Here is a 13,755-nt window from a genome sequence, read left to right on the forward strand (position 1 = left end):
CCAAGCTCTCCGCCGGAGGTGGGGTCGGAGTTCAGGAATTGCTGACTGGAGCACCGCTCTGCCAAATGCCACATCATCTCTGGAATGCTGGTGAGTGGTAAAAGTATGCACTGATGACCAGGTTGCCGCTCTGCAGATGTTCTGAATGGGGCTCTGGGCCAGGAAAGTCGCTGACGAGGCTTGTGCCCTTGTGGAGTATGCCGTAACAGCTGGGGCTGGGACTTTAGCCAGCTCGTAGCACGTGCGGACTCCCTCGCATGCTGACCGAGGGTCGAGCCACCACTGGAGGGACTCAAGTGTTTGCACTGGCACAGTGACCGCTGAATCCAGGCTGTTGTGCCCTGGGTGGTAGACGAATGCGAGCCATGCTTGTAGGGGTCTGAGCCTCAGTCTGGCATGTCGCACCACGTAAGTGCAGGCTGCCAAGTGGCCGAGGAGACTCAGGCATCCCCTTGCTGTAGTAGTCTGGTACTGCCTGAGGTTCTGAATAATGTCTGTTATGGCTTGGATCCGGGTCTCTGGCAGCAGGGCCCTTGCCTGTACCGAGTCCAGCATGGCCCCAACGAATTCTATTCTTTGGGTCGGTGATAAGCTCGACTTGCTCACATTAGGGAGGAGTCCCAGTCTCTTGAAAGTGAATCTGACTAATTGGACTTGAGGCTCTACCTGCTCCCTGGAGTGCCCCGTATTAACCAGTCATCGAGGTATGGATATATCTCCACCTGCCTCCTGAGGAGGAAGGTTGCTAAGACTGACATACACTTGGTGAACACTCGGGGAGCCGTTGATAGACCGAATGGGAGGACCATGAACTGATAATGTTTGTGGTTGACCACAAACCATAGGCACCATCTGGGCACAGGACGAATAGCTATATGAAAGTACGCGTCTTTCATGTCAAGGGTAGCATACCAGTCTCTCAGATCCAGGGACAGGATGATCGTGCTCAGGGAGACCATGCAGAACTTCAACTTCACCATGCACTGGTTGAGTCCTTGAAGGTCTAAAATAGGTCTGAGACCGCCCTTTGCCTTGGGGATTAGGAAATAACAGGAGTAGAATCCCCTCCCCCTTAGCTCCCGAGAAACCTCCTCCACTGCCCCAATTGTACCTCCTGGATAAGGAGTTGCTTGTGAGAGGGGTCCCTGAAGAGGGATGGGGAAGGTGGGTGGCGGGGGGGGAGGAGCAGAATTGGAGAGAATATCTCATCTCTACTGTGCGAAGGACCCAGCGGTCCGATGTTATTTGGGACCAAGTACGGTAGAAATGGGATAGATGATTCATAAAACAAGAGCAGGTGTGGCGTCCTTGGGCGTCCCTTCAAGAGGCCTGCTTAGAGCCCAAGGAAGGTTTGGTCAGGCCCTGGCCCTGACCCGATGTGGGGTGTGACAGTCTGCACCTACCATTCCTACCCCTCCATCTATAGAAGTCTTGTCTGGGTCGAGGAGGGTAGGAGCATTGCTGTTGAGGCTGTGGTTTGAAGTGTTTATGCTGGGTAGTAGGGACGTGCATACCCAGCAACTTCATGGTCGCCCGGGAGTCCTCCAGGCTGTGCAGCTTGGAGTCCGTCCGCTCCGAGAAAAAATGGTTACTTACCTCTCGTAACTGTTGTTTTTCGAGATGTGTTGCTCATGTGCATTCCAATAGGTGTGTGCGTGTGCCGTATGCACGATTGCCGGAAGGTTTTTCCCCTAGTGGTACCTGTCAGGTCAGCTGTGGAGACCCCTGGCGTGGCGCCTTTATGGAGGTGTATATAGTCCCCTGCCGACCCGCCGCCTGCTCAGTTCCTTTTTGCCGGCATACTTCGACAGGGGGGAGGCGGGTGGGATTTTGAATGGACATGAGCGACACATCTCGAAGAACAACAGTTACGAGAGGTAGGTAACCGTTTTTTCTTCTTTGAGTGATTACTCATGTGCATTCCAATAGGTGACTTCCAAGCAGTTTCCTTGCGGGAGGGGTCAGAGTTCATCTAGTTGCTGAAGGCAGGATTGCCTGCCAAAGGCTGCATTGTTCCTTGCCTCTTGAGTAGTGTGACATGAAGGTGTGGATGGACGACCATGTTGCTGCCTTGCATATGTCCTGGATAGGGACCTGTGCCAGGAATTCTGCAGACGACGCCTGCGCTCTCGTGGAGTGTGCCGTAAGTGGAGGGGCTGGAATTTTAGCCAGGTCGTAGCACGTCCTGATACAGGATGTGATCCATGATGAAGTGTGCTGGGACGAGATCGGGAGCCCCCTCATCCTTTCTGCGACTGCAGTAAAGAGCTGTGGTGACTTACAAAATGGCTTTGTGCACTAACTGTAGAATGCTAGAGCACGCCTGATGTCCAGGGAACGGAACATGTGCTCTCTGATACTGGCATGAGGCTCAGGGAAGAACACAGGTAGAAATATGTCCTGGTTCACATGAAACTGGGAGACTACCTTTGGCAGAAATGCAGGGTGAGGGCGTAGCTGCATTTTGTCTTTATAAAAGACCAAATAGGGGGACTCGGAAGTCAGCGCTCTGAGCTCAGATACCCTTCTGGCTGAGGTTATGGCTACCAGAAAGGCCACCTTCCAGAAAAGGTAGGACAGAAGGCAGGTCACCATGGGTTTGAGGGGCCCCATGAGCATGAACAGGACCACGTTGAGGTCCCACTGGGGAACGGGCTGTCGTATCTGGGGATAAAGTCTGTCCAAGCTCTTGAGAAACCGGCCCACCATGGGATTGCCAAAGACTGACCTACCAGCTGCCCCTGGGTGGAAGGCCGAAATGGCAGCAAGGTATACCCTGAGAGATGATATTGCCAACCCCTGCTGCTTGAAGTATAACAGGTAGTCCAAAACAAGGGGAATTGGCACTCGTTGCAGTTTGGTGCCCCTCTGCAGAGGCCAGATGGAAAAACGCTTCCACTTTGCCAAGTATGTGGCATGAGTGGAGGATTTCCTACTTGCCAGCAGGACCTCCCTCACTGGGTCCAAACAGTGACGCTCAAGCGGGTTCTGCCATGGAGTTTCCATGCCATAAGGTGGAGGGACTCCAGGTTGGGGTGTTGCAGATGGCCGTGGTCCTTTGTGATGAGGGTTGGGCACACAGGAAGCGCTACTGGTCTGTCCACTGAGAGGAGAGGTTCAACAGCATGGTGAACCAGTGCGGGTGGGGCCACGCTGGCGCTACGAGGATCAAGGAAGCCTCGTCCTGGCAAGTCTTGAGGCGGACTCTGTGTATGAGAGGGAAGGGCGGGAACGCGTACAGCAGGTGACTTGTCCATGAAAGGTGAAAGGCATCTGCGATGGAACCTGGGCTCAGGTGGTTCAGGAAAGAGCAGAACGGCTGGCACTTCCTGTTGCTCTGCGTCGCGAACAGGTCTATGTGGGGAGAGCCCCACCTCTGGAAAATCAAGTGCGCAATGTCCAGCTGGAGGGACCATTCATGACCATGGAACGAGCGGCTGAGGCAATCGGCTAGCTCGTTTTGCACTCCTGGAAGGTGCAACGCCTGTAGGTGTATTGAGTGGGCGATGCAAAAATCCCACAGCTTGAGGGCTTCCTGACACAGGGGAGAGGAGCGAGCACCATCCTGTTTGTTTATCTAGAACATCGCTGCAGTGTTGTCTATCAGCACTGACATACATGTGCCCTGCAGGCAGGCCTGGAACGCTTGGCATGCCAGACGAACCACCCTCAACTCCCTTACATTGATATGCAGCGATAGTTCTGCGTGGGACCATAGGCCTTGGGTTCTGGTGTTGCCCAGGTGCACTCCCCAACCGAGTGCCGAGGCGTCCGTGACTAGGGATAGCGTCGGCTGGGGTTTGGCAAAGGGTACTCCCACACAGACCGCTCGTGGCTGCAGACACCAGTGGAGAGACTCGAGAATGCGAGGGGGGAGGGTCACTATCGTGTCCAGTGGGTCCCTGCCTGGGCTGTGCACCCGCGACAACCATGCCTGGAGGGGCCGAAGGCATAACCTGGTGTGCTGGACCACATATGTGCAGGCTGCCATATGTCCCAACAGTTTCATGCAATTTCTGGCCGTGGTTGTGGGGAATCGGAGAAGGTTTTTGATAATGATCATGAGTGCTTGGAAGCCCTGGCTTGCGTGGAGTCCAAGAGAGCCCCTATGAATTCTATTCTCTGCATCAGGGCTAGTGTGGATTTGGGCACATTCAGTACGAGGCCCAGACTGCGGAATGTGGCCCAGGCCAGAGACACATGATCTGCAGCCTGTGCTTGCGACTTGGCCTTGATGAGCCAGTCGTCCGGGTACGGGAACACTTGCACCTCATGTTTACGGAGGAAGGCTGCCACGACCGCCATACACTTGGTGAATACCCGGGGGGCCGCTGAGAGCCGAAACGGGAGCACCCTGAACTGGTAGTGCTGGCCGCTGACCATGAAGCGAAGAAAATGTCTGTGGGCCGGGATAATGGACATATGGAGGGCGGCGTACCAGTCCCCTGGATCCAGGGAAGGAATGACGCCGGTCAGAGAGATCATGTGAAACTTCACTTTCCTTACGAATGTGTTGAGGTCTCGCAGATCTAGGATAGGCCGGAGCCCACCCTTGGCCTTGGGGATGAGGAAATAGAGGAGTAGAACCCCTTGCCCCTGAATTCCTGAGGAACCTCTCTATTGCCTCTAAAGCAAGGAGTGATTGCACCTCCTGAAAAAGGAACTGTTTGTGAGAAGGATCCCTGAAGAGGGACAGGGAAGGAGGGTGGGAGGGAACAGAATTGGATAGAATATCCCACCCCTACCGTGCTGAGGACCCAGTGATATGACGTGATCTGGAACCAAGCACGGTGGAAGCAGGAGGGTCGATTCACAAAGGTGGGGGTAACGATCCAAGTTCAATACTGATGCTCCATCCTCGGGTGCATCTTCAAAGGTTTGGCTTCGGGCCCGGGAGATGTTTGGCCGAACCCTGGCCTTGGCCTGAGAAGGACTGTGGCGAGCGCCTCCTGTTATTTCTGCCCCATCTCCTGGACGAGTCTCACCTAGGAGGCCCAGAGTAGAAGCGGGACGGGGGCTGAGGCTTAAAAGGCTCTTTGAGGTGCAGGGGTGTGCATCCCCAAAGACTTCGAAGTCGACCACGAGTCCTTAAGACTGTGCAGGCGAGAGTCCATATTTTGGGTGAACAGGCCTGCACAGTCAAAGGGGAGGTCCTGAATCGTGTTCTGGACCTCAGGTGGTATGCCCGACACCTGCAGCCACGCACTGCGCCTCATTGTAATGGCGGTGGCCATAGTCCGTGCTGCTGAGTCCGCCACATCTAACGCAGCCTGGAGGGAGGTTCTCGAGACCACCTTGCCCTCCTTGAGGAGCGCATTAAACTCCTTGCGTGAGTCAGCCAGGAGCAACTCCTGAAACTTTGCCAATGAGCTCCAAGAGTTGAAAGCCCAGCAGCTGAGTACCGCTTGCTGGTTGGCCACTCGAAGCTGAAGCCCCCAAGTTGAATAGACCGTTTAGCCGAAAAGGTCCAGCTTCTTAGAGTCTCATGACTTAGGCGAAGGACCTGGATGCCCTTGCCACTCCTTATGATTTGCCACATTGACCACCAGAGTCCCTGGTTGGGGGTCGGTGAAAAGGTGTTCGTACCCATTCTGCAGCACAAAATAGTGTCTCTCCACCCCTTTAGTGGTGGGTGGTATAGAGGCCGGAGTCTGCCAGAGCACCTTAGTGGTGTTCTGGTTCGTTCTTATTAGGGGCAAGGCCACCCTAGATGGACCCTCCAGAGCAAGGATGTCAACCATTGGGTCCGACTCCTCCGTGACCTCCTCTGCCTGGAGATTCAGGTTTAGGGCCACCCTTCTAAGAAGGTCCTGGTGTCCCCTGGTGTCCATCGCCGGAAGGGTGGTGGTGGTGCCCATCTCATCCGGCGAGGAGGAGGCTCATGGGACAGGGTCTTCCTGCCCTTCTGGCTCTTTGGTGGCTGGGTCAGGTACCTCAGAGCACCTCTGACTGGAGGTGTCTCCAATATAACTGATGGATGCTGGTTCAAGCACTGCACTGAATGAGACAGCCCAGAGTCCCTGTCTCGTGTGGGGTCCTAAGGAGACCTGGGGGGGTGTGGCGAGCCAGCAACTTTGTTGGGGGGTGGGGGAACAGGGAGCAGATGTCACCGATGCTGGCCTGGAGCCCTGACCCTGAGCCTGGTGGTAGGCCCAAGGAGTCCAAAAGGGCCATTGTACTGGGCCCTGCCACTGGGGCGGCCAGGTGACCACCGGTGCCAATGAGTCCACCGGTCTGCGGTGCTGAGACCAGTGCCAGGAGCGGTACTGGCTGCGTCTAGAGACAGAAGACTCAGTGCCTGACTCGGACGAGTAGTCTGTGCCCAACCACGGGGGAGCGGAGCTGGATGATGCCGGGGAATGGTACCGGGGTGATGGTGAGCAGCGCTGTAAAATCATGGGCTGGAGCCATGTGCAGCACCGGGATAGACACTGCAGCTGGTGCCATTGTTTGTGCCACTGACAGTGGCTAAGCTTGTGGTGCTGGAGCCCGCACCTGCTGGGCCAGGGACTGCGCCGTCATGGCAATGAGGTCCCGTGCTGCCTCGTAGTTATCCAGCATGGAGGAGAGGTCGAGCTCTTCCTCCAAATCCTCCCAAATCGGGGAGTCCACCAGCACTGGACTCGACAGGCCTCCAGTTGGGACTGGAGTCAACAGTGCCAGGCCTTAAGGTCCAGACTGTGGGTTGCCCGCTGGAGGATGCACCCTGCTAGAATCCCCTCGTGGCTTCTTGATGGGGGAATGACCCCTGTCCACCTTCTTTTTCTTATGTGGCACTGAAGGTGGACGATTTAATTGGGGATTGGTCCTGCTTTGAGCAGGGGGTTGGACTAGATGACCTCCTGAGGTCCCTTCCAACCCTGATATTCTATGATTCTATGATAAGGTGGATAGAAAGCTGGCTAGATTGTCGGGCTCAACGGGTAGTGATCAATGGCTCCATGTCTAGTTGGCAGCCGGTATCAAGTGGAGTGCCCCAAGGGTCGGTCCTGGGGCCGGTTTTGTTCAATATCTTCATTAATGATCTGGAGGATGGTGTGGATTGCACCCTCAGCAAGTTTGCAGATGACACTAAACTGGGAGGAGAGGTAGATATGCTGGAGGGTAGGGATAGGATACAGAGGGACCTAGACAAATTAAGAGGATTGGGCCAAAAGAAATCTGATGAGGTTCAACAAGGACAAGTGCAGAGTCCTGCACTTAGGACGGAAGAATCCCATGCACTCCTACAGACTAGGGACCAAATGGCTCGGCAGCAGTTCTGCAGAAAAGGACCTAGGGGTTACAGTGGACGAGAAGCTGGATATGAGTCAACAGTGTGCCGTTGTTGCCAAGAAGGCCAATGGCTTTTTGGGATGCATAAGTAGGGGCACTGCCTGCAGATCGAGGGACGTGATCATTCCCCTCTATTCGACATTGGTGAGGACTCATCTGGAGTACTGTGTCCAGTTTTGGGCCCCACACTACAAGAAGGATGAGGAAAAATTGGAAAGAGTCCAGCGGAGGGCAACAAAAATGATTAGGGGACTGGAACACATGACTTATAAGGAAAGGCTGAGGGAACTGGGATTGTTTAGTCTGCAGAAGAGAAGAATGAGGGGAGATTTGATAGCTGCTTTCAACTACCTGAAAGGGGGTTCCAAAGAGGATGGATCTAGACTGTGCTCAGTGGTAGCAGATGACAGAACAAGGAGTAATGGTCTCAAGTTGCAGTGGGGGAGGTTTAGGTTGCATATTAGGAAAAACTTTTTCATCAGGAGGGTGGTGAAACACTGGAATGCGTTACCTAGGGAGGTGGTGGAATCTCCTTCCTTAGAAGTTTTTAAGGTCAGGCTTGACAAAGCCCTGGCTGGGATGATTTACCTGGAGATCGGTCCTGCTTTGAGCAGGGGGTTGGACTAGATGACCTCCTGAGGTCCCTTCCAACCCTGATATTCTATGATTCTAAGACTGTAAGCGGTGCTGCCTGGTAGCACTGGCCTTACGAGCTGGGGAGCGGCGCCGGTGCTCCTTGGAGGAGTCCTTGCACGGTGCCAGGACATCCCGCACTGAGGCCGAGGTGCTGCGCACTGATGATGCGAGTGCCGTTTTCATTGCCGTCTGGGGTTGGAGGGCCGACACCATCAGGAGGAGCTTTAAATGATAGTCCTGCTCTCTCTTAGTCCTGGGTCTAAAGCTCCTTTGTCTGTACAAAGTGCAAGCTGGTCTCCATACTGGAAGAGAAGATTGAAGGTCTGGAGCAACAGATAACAACCCTGCGTTGCATACGAGGAACTGAGGATTTTCTGGACAAAACTCAGGATATGCTTCTAGGGGCACAAAGCTCTAAGGATATAGAGCAGGTTGCACAGAGGAGCCAAGAGGCCAGTGAAGAAGCTTGGCAACATGTGACCTCCAGAAGAGGTAAGCGGAATGTCCGGGTTCCAGTAACACAGACACAGGTAACTAACCGCTTTCATGTTCTCTCCACAGGTACCGTTGCGGAGAGTGGACCAGATGATATGTCTGGGGCGAGAAAGCAGAAGGAGACTCCGCTGGTTGGAAGGCATGAGATGCGATGTCCTGAGGTTGGGGGTTCCACGACCACCACTCCCAAGAGGAGAAGGCGGGTGGTGGTGGTCGGGGACTCTCTCCTCCGGGGGACTGAGTCATCTATCTGCCGCCCTGACCGGGAAAACCGAGAAGTCTGCTGCTTACCAGGGGCTAAGATTCGCGATGTGACGGAGAGACTGCCGAGACTCATCAAGCCCTCGGATCGCTACCCCTTCCTGCTTCTCCACGTGGGCACCAATGATACTGCCAAGAATGACCTTGAGCGGATCACTGCGGACTACGTGGCTCTGGGAAGAAGGATAAAGGAGTTGGAGGCGCAAGTGGTGTTCTCGTCCATCCTTCCTGTGGAAGGAAAAGGCCTGGGTAGGGACCGTCGAATCATCGAAGTCAACGAATGGCTATGCAGGTGGTGTCGGAGAGAAGGCTTTGGATTCTTTGACCATGGGATGGTGTTCCATGAAGGAGGAGTGCTGGGCAGAGACGGGCTTCATCTTACGAAGAGAGGGAAGAGCATCTTTGCCAGCAGGCTGGCTAACCTAGTGAGGAGGGCTTTAAACTAGGTTCACCGGGGGAAGGAGACCAAAGCCCTGAGGTAAGTGGGAAAGCGGGGTACCGGGAGGAAGCACAGGCAGGAATGTCTGTGACGGGAGGGCTCCTGCCTCATACTGGGAATGAGGGGCGATCAACAGGTTATCTCAAGTGCTTATATACGAATGCACAAAGCCTTGGAAACAAGCAGGGAGAACTGGAGGTCCTGGTGATGTCAAGGAACTATGACGTGATTGGAATAACAGAGACTTGGTGGGATAACTCATATGACTGGAGTACTGTCATGGATGGTTATAAACTGTTCAGGAAGGACAGGCAGGGCAGAAAAGGTGGCTGGCTGTATTTCAAGGAATCCCTGTTGAGGTTACAGGGACAAACCATCCCGATGAGTCGAAAGAATAGTAAATATGGCAGGCGACCAGCTTGGCTTAATAGTGAAATCCTAGCGGATCTTAAACATAAAAAAGAAGCTTACAAGAAGTGGAAGGTTGGACATATGACAAGGGAAGAGTATAAAAATATTGCTCGGGCATGTAGGAATGATATCAGGAGGGCCAAATCGCACCTGGAGCTGCAGCTAGCAAGAGATGTCAAGAGTAACAAGAAGGGTTTCTTCAGGTATGTTGGCAACAAGAAGAAAGCCAAGGAAAGTGTGGGCCCCTTACTGAATGAGGGAGGCAACCTAGTGACAGAGGATGTGGAAAAAGCTAATGTACTCAATGCTTTTTTTGCCTCTGTCTTCACTAACAAGGTCAGCTCCCAGACTGCTGCGCTGGGCATCACAAAATGGGGAAGAGATGGCCAGCCCTCTGTGGAGATAGAGGTGGTTAGGGACTATTTAGAAAAGCTGGACGTGCACAAGTCCATGGGGCCGGACGAGTTGCATTCGAGAGTGCTGAAGGAATTGGCGGCTGTGATTGCAGAGCCATTGGCCATTATCTTTGAAAACTCGTGGCGAACCGGGGAAGTCCCGGATGACTGGAAAAAGGCTAATGTAGTGCCAATCTTTAAAAAAGGGAAGAAGGAGGATCCTGGGAACTACAGGCCAGTCAGCCTCACTTCAGTCCCTGGAAAAATCATGGAGCAGGTCCTCAAAGAATCAATCCTGAAGCACTTGCATGAGAGGAAAGTGATCAGGAACAGCCAGCAAGGATTCACCAAGGGAAGGTCATGCCTGACTAATCTAATCGCCTTTTATGATGAGATTACTGGTTCTGTGGATGAAGGGAAAGCAGTGGATGTATTGTTTCTTGACTTTAGCAAAGCTTTTGACACGGTCTCCCACAGTATTCTTGTCAGCAAGTTAAGGACGTATGGGCTGGATGAATGCACTATAAGGTGGGTAGAAAGCTGGCTAGATTGTCGGGCTCAACGGGTAGTGATCAATGGCTCCATGTCTAGTTGGCAGCCGGTGTCAAGTGGAGTGCCCCAGGGGTCGGTCCTGGGGCCGGTTTTGTTCAATACCTTCATAAATGATCTGGAGGATGGTGTAGATTGCACTCTCAGCAAATTTGCGGATGATACTAAACTGGGAGGAGTGGTAGATACGCTGGAGGGGAGGGATAGGATACAGAAGGACCTAAACAAATTGGAGGATTGGGCCAAAAGAAATCTGATGAGGTTCAATAAGGATAAGTGCAGGGTCCTGCACTTAGGACGGAAGAATCCAATGCACCGCTACAGACTAGGGGCCGAATGGCTAGGCAGCAGTTCTGCGGAAAAGAACCTAGGGGTGACAGTGGATGAGAAGCTGGATATGAGTCAGCAGTGTGCCCTTGTTGCCAAGAAGGCCAATGTCATTTTGGGATGTATAAGTAGGGGCATAGCAAGCAGATCAAGGGACGTGATCGTTCCCCTCTATTCGACATTGGTGAGGCCTCATCTGGAGTGCTGTGTCCAGTTTTGGGCCCCACACTACAAGAAGGATGTGGATAAATTGGAGAGAGTCCAGCGAAGGGCAACAAAAATGATTAGGGGTCTAGAACACATGACTTATGAGGAGAGGCTGAGGGAGCTGGGATTGTTTAGTCTGCAGAAGAGAAGAATGAGGGGGGATTTGATAGCTGCTTTCAACTACCTGAAAGGGGGTTCCAAAGAGGATGGCTCTAGACTGTTCTCAATGGTAGCAGATGACAGAACGAGGAGTAATGGTCTCAAGTTGCAGTGGGGGAGGTTTAGATTGGATATTAGGAAAAACTTTTTCACTATGAGGGTGGTGAAACACTGGAATGCGTTACCTAGGGAGGTGGTAGAATCTCCTTCCTTAGAGGTTTTTAAGGTCAGGCTTGACAAAGCCCTGGCTGGGATGATTTAACTGGGAATTGGTCCTGCTTCGAGCAGGGGGTTGGACTAGATGACCTTCAGGGGTCCCTTCCAACCCTGATATTCTATGATTCTATGATTCCTGCAAATTGGGCACTTATCTGTCTGATGGCCCTCTCCTAAGCACCTGAGACAGGCAGCGTGTGGATCGCCTGTGGGCATAAGTTTCACACACCTCTTGCATGCCTTAAACCCCTTCAACTGAGGCATGCCCTGGTGCCTGGGTAAACTAGGGTGGGTGAGTAGCCCCACGAAGTAAGCCCAGGTACTACAAACTACTATATAACTAACTAATAACTATTTACAACTAAGAAAAGGGAATCACTTGGTAGGCATTTGCAAATGCAAGAGACTGAGCTGCTCCACTAACCGTCACTGGTGGTAAGAAGGAACTGAGCAGTTGGTGGGTTGGCAGGGACTTATATACACCTATTGGAGTGCACATGAGCAATGACTCGAAGAAGATTAAACCTGTGCCCTCGAAGAGCAGATCCTGAAGAGTCTGCTGCACTTTGGGGGTAAGTCCAGATGCCTGCAGGCATGAACCCCTTCTCATAGCTAACCCCAATGAGAGGGTGCAGGCAGCATAGTCCGGTGCAACAAGGGAGGCTTGAAGAGAGGTTCGTGCCACCACCTTCCCCTCATCAATAATGGCCTCAAATTCAGCCCTGGAGTCTGATGGAATTAGTTCCTTGAACTTCAATATGGAGGTCCACGAGTTGAAGTTGTATCTGCTGAGGATAGCTTGTTGTTTAGCTATCTTCAGCTGCAGGCCCCCCGTTGAGTAGAAGGTCCACCAAAAAAGGTCTAATCTTTTAGACTCCTTGGATTTGGGATCGGTCTTTGCCGGCCCTCCCTCTCCACGGTCACTACTAGGGAGCAGGGCTGTGGGTGCGAGAACAAGTACTCATATCCCTTGGATGGGACAAAGTACTTGTGCTCCACGCACCTCACCGTAGGGGAAAATCGATGCCAGGGTCTGCCACAGCATTTTGTATTGTTCTGTATAGTTTTAATTAGGAGGTACCCTCCGGCGTCAGGATATCGACCATGGGGTCCTCTGGTTCGATAACCTCCTCCACCTGCAATCCCATGTTGCGGGCGATTCTGCGCAAGAAGTCCTGGTGCGCATGGTGGTCTATCGGGGGAGGTTATGAGGTCGAAGTCCCTGCAACCGCCTTGTCTGGGGACGAGGATGAGGAAGCTAGAAGCAGTACCGGGTGCTCCTGACCATCCAGCTCTCTAGCGTCCTCCTCGTCAGTGCCTGTGGGTTCTGCACTGACTGTTGTCGCGGCAATGGCAATGGCTCCATGTCTAGTTGGCAGCCGGTGTCAAGTGGAGTGCCCCAAGGGTCGGTCCTGGGGCCGGTTTTGTTCAATATCTTCATAAATGATCTGGAGGATGGTGTGCATTGCACTCTCAGCAAATTTGCGGACGATACTAAACTGGGAGGAGTGGTAGATACGCTGGAGGGGAGGGATAGGATACAGAAGGACCTAGACAAATTGGAGGATTGGGCCAAAAGAAATCTGATGAGGTTCAATAAGGATAAGTGCAGGGTCCTGCACTTAGGATGGAAGAATCCAATGCACCGCTACAGACTAGGGACCGAATGGCTAGGCAGCAGTTCTGCGGAAAAGGACCTAGGGGTGACAGTGGATGAGAAGCTGGATATGAGTCAGCAGTGTGCCCTTGTTGCCAAGAAGGCCAATGGCATTTTGGGATGTATAAGTAGGGGCATAGCGAGCAGATCGAGGGACGTGATCGTTCCCCTCTATTCGACATTGGTGAGGCCTCATCTGGAGTACTGTGTCCAGTTTTGGGCCCCACACTACAAGAAGGATGTGGATAAATTGGAGAGAGTCCAGCGAAAGGCAACAAAAATGATTAGGGGTCTAGAACACATGACTTATGAGGAGAGGCTGAGGGAACTGGGATTGTTTAGCCTGCAGAAGAGAAGAATGAGGGGGGATTTGATAGCTGCTTTCAACTACCTGAAAGGGGGTTCCAAAGAGGATGGCTCTAGACTGTTCTCAATGGTAGCAGATGACAGAACGAGGAGTAATGGTCTCAAGTTGCAGTGGGGGAGGCTTAGATTGGATATTAGGAAAAACTTTTTCACTAAGAGGGTGGTGAAACACTGGAATGCGTTACCTAGGGAGGTGGTGGAATCTCCTTCCTTAGAGGTTTTTAAGGTCAGGCTTGACAAAGCCCTGGCTGGGATGATTTAACTGGGAATTGGTCCTGCTTCGAGCAGGGGGTTGGACTAGATGACCTTCAGGGGTCCCTTCCAACCCTGATATTCTATGATTCTATGATTCTATGATTCAA

At 52.8% G+C, this 13,755-nt stretch overlaps 1 protein-coding gene across 1 annotated transcript in view; it reads right to left on the reverse strand.

Moving 5' to 3' along the window:
* ENTPD1 (ectonucleoside triphosphate diphosphohydrolase 1) overlaps positions 1-13,755 on the reverse strand; it is a 98,112-nt gene that overhangs the window by 9,915 nt on the left and 74,442 nt on the right. The window lies entirely within an intron of this gene.

The sequence above is a fragment of the Eretmochelys imbricata genome, chromosome 7 (genome assembly GCF_965152235.1).
Source record: "Eretmochelys imbricata isolate rEreImb1 chromosome 7, rEreImb1.hap1, whole genome shotgun sequence".
Classification (NCBI taxonomy): Eukaryota; Metazoa; Chordata; order Testudines; family Cheloniidae; genus Eretmochelys; species Eretmochelys imbricata.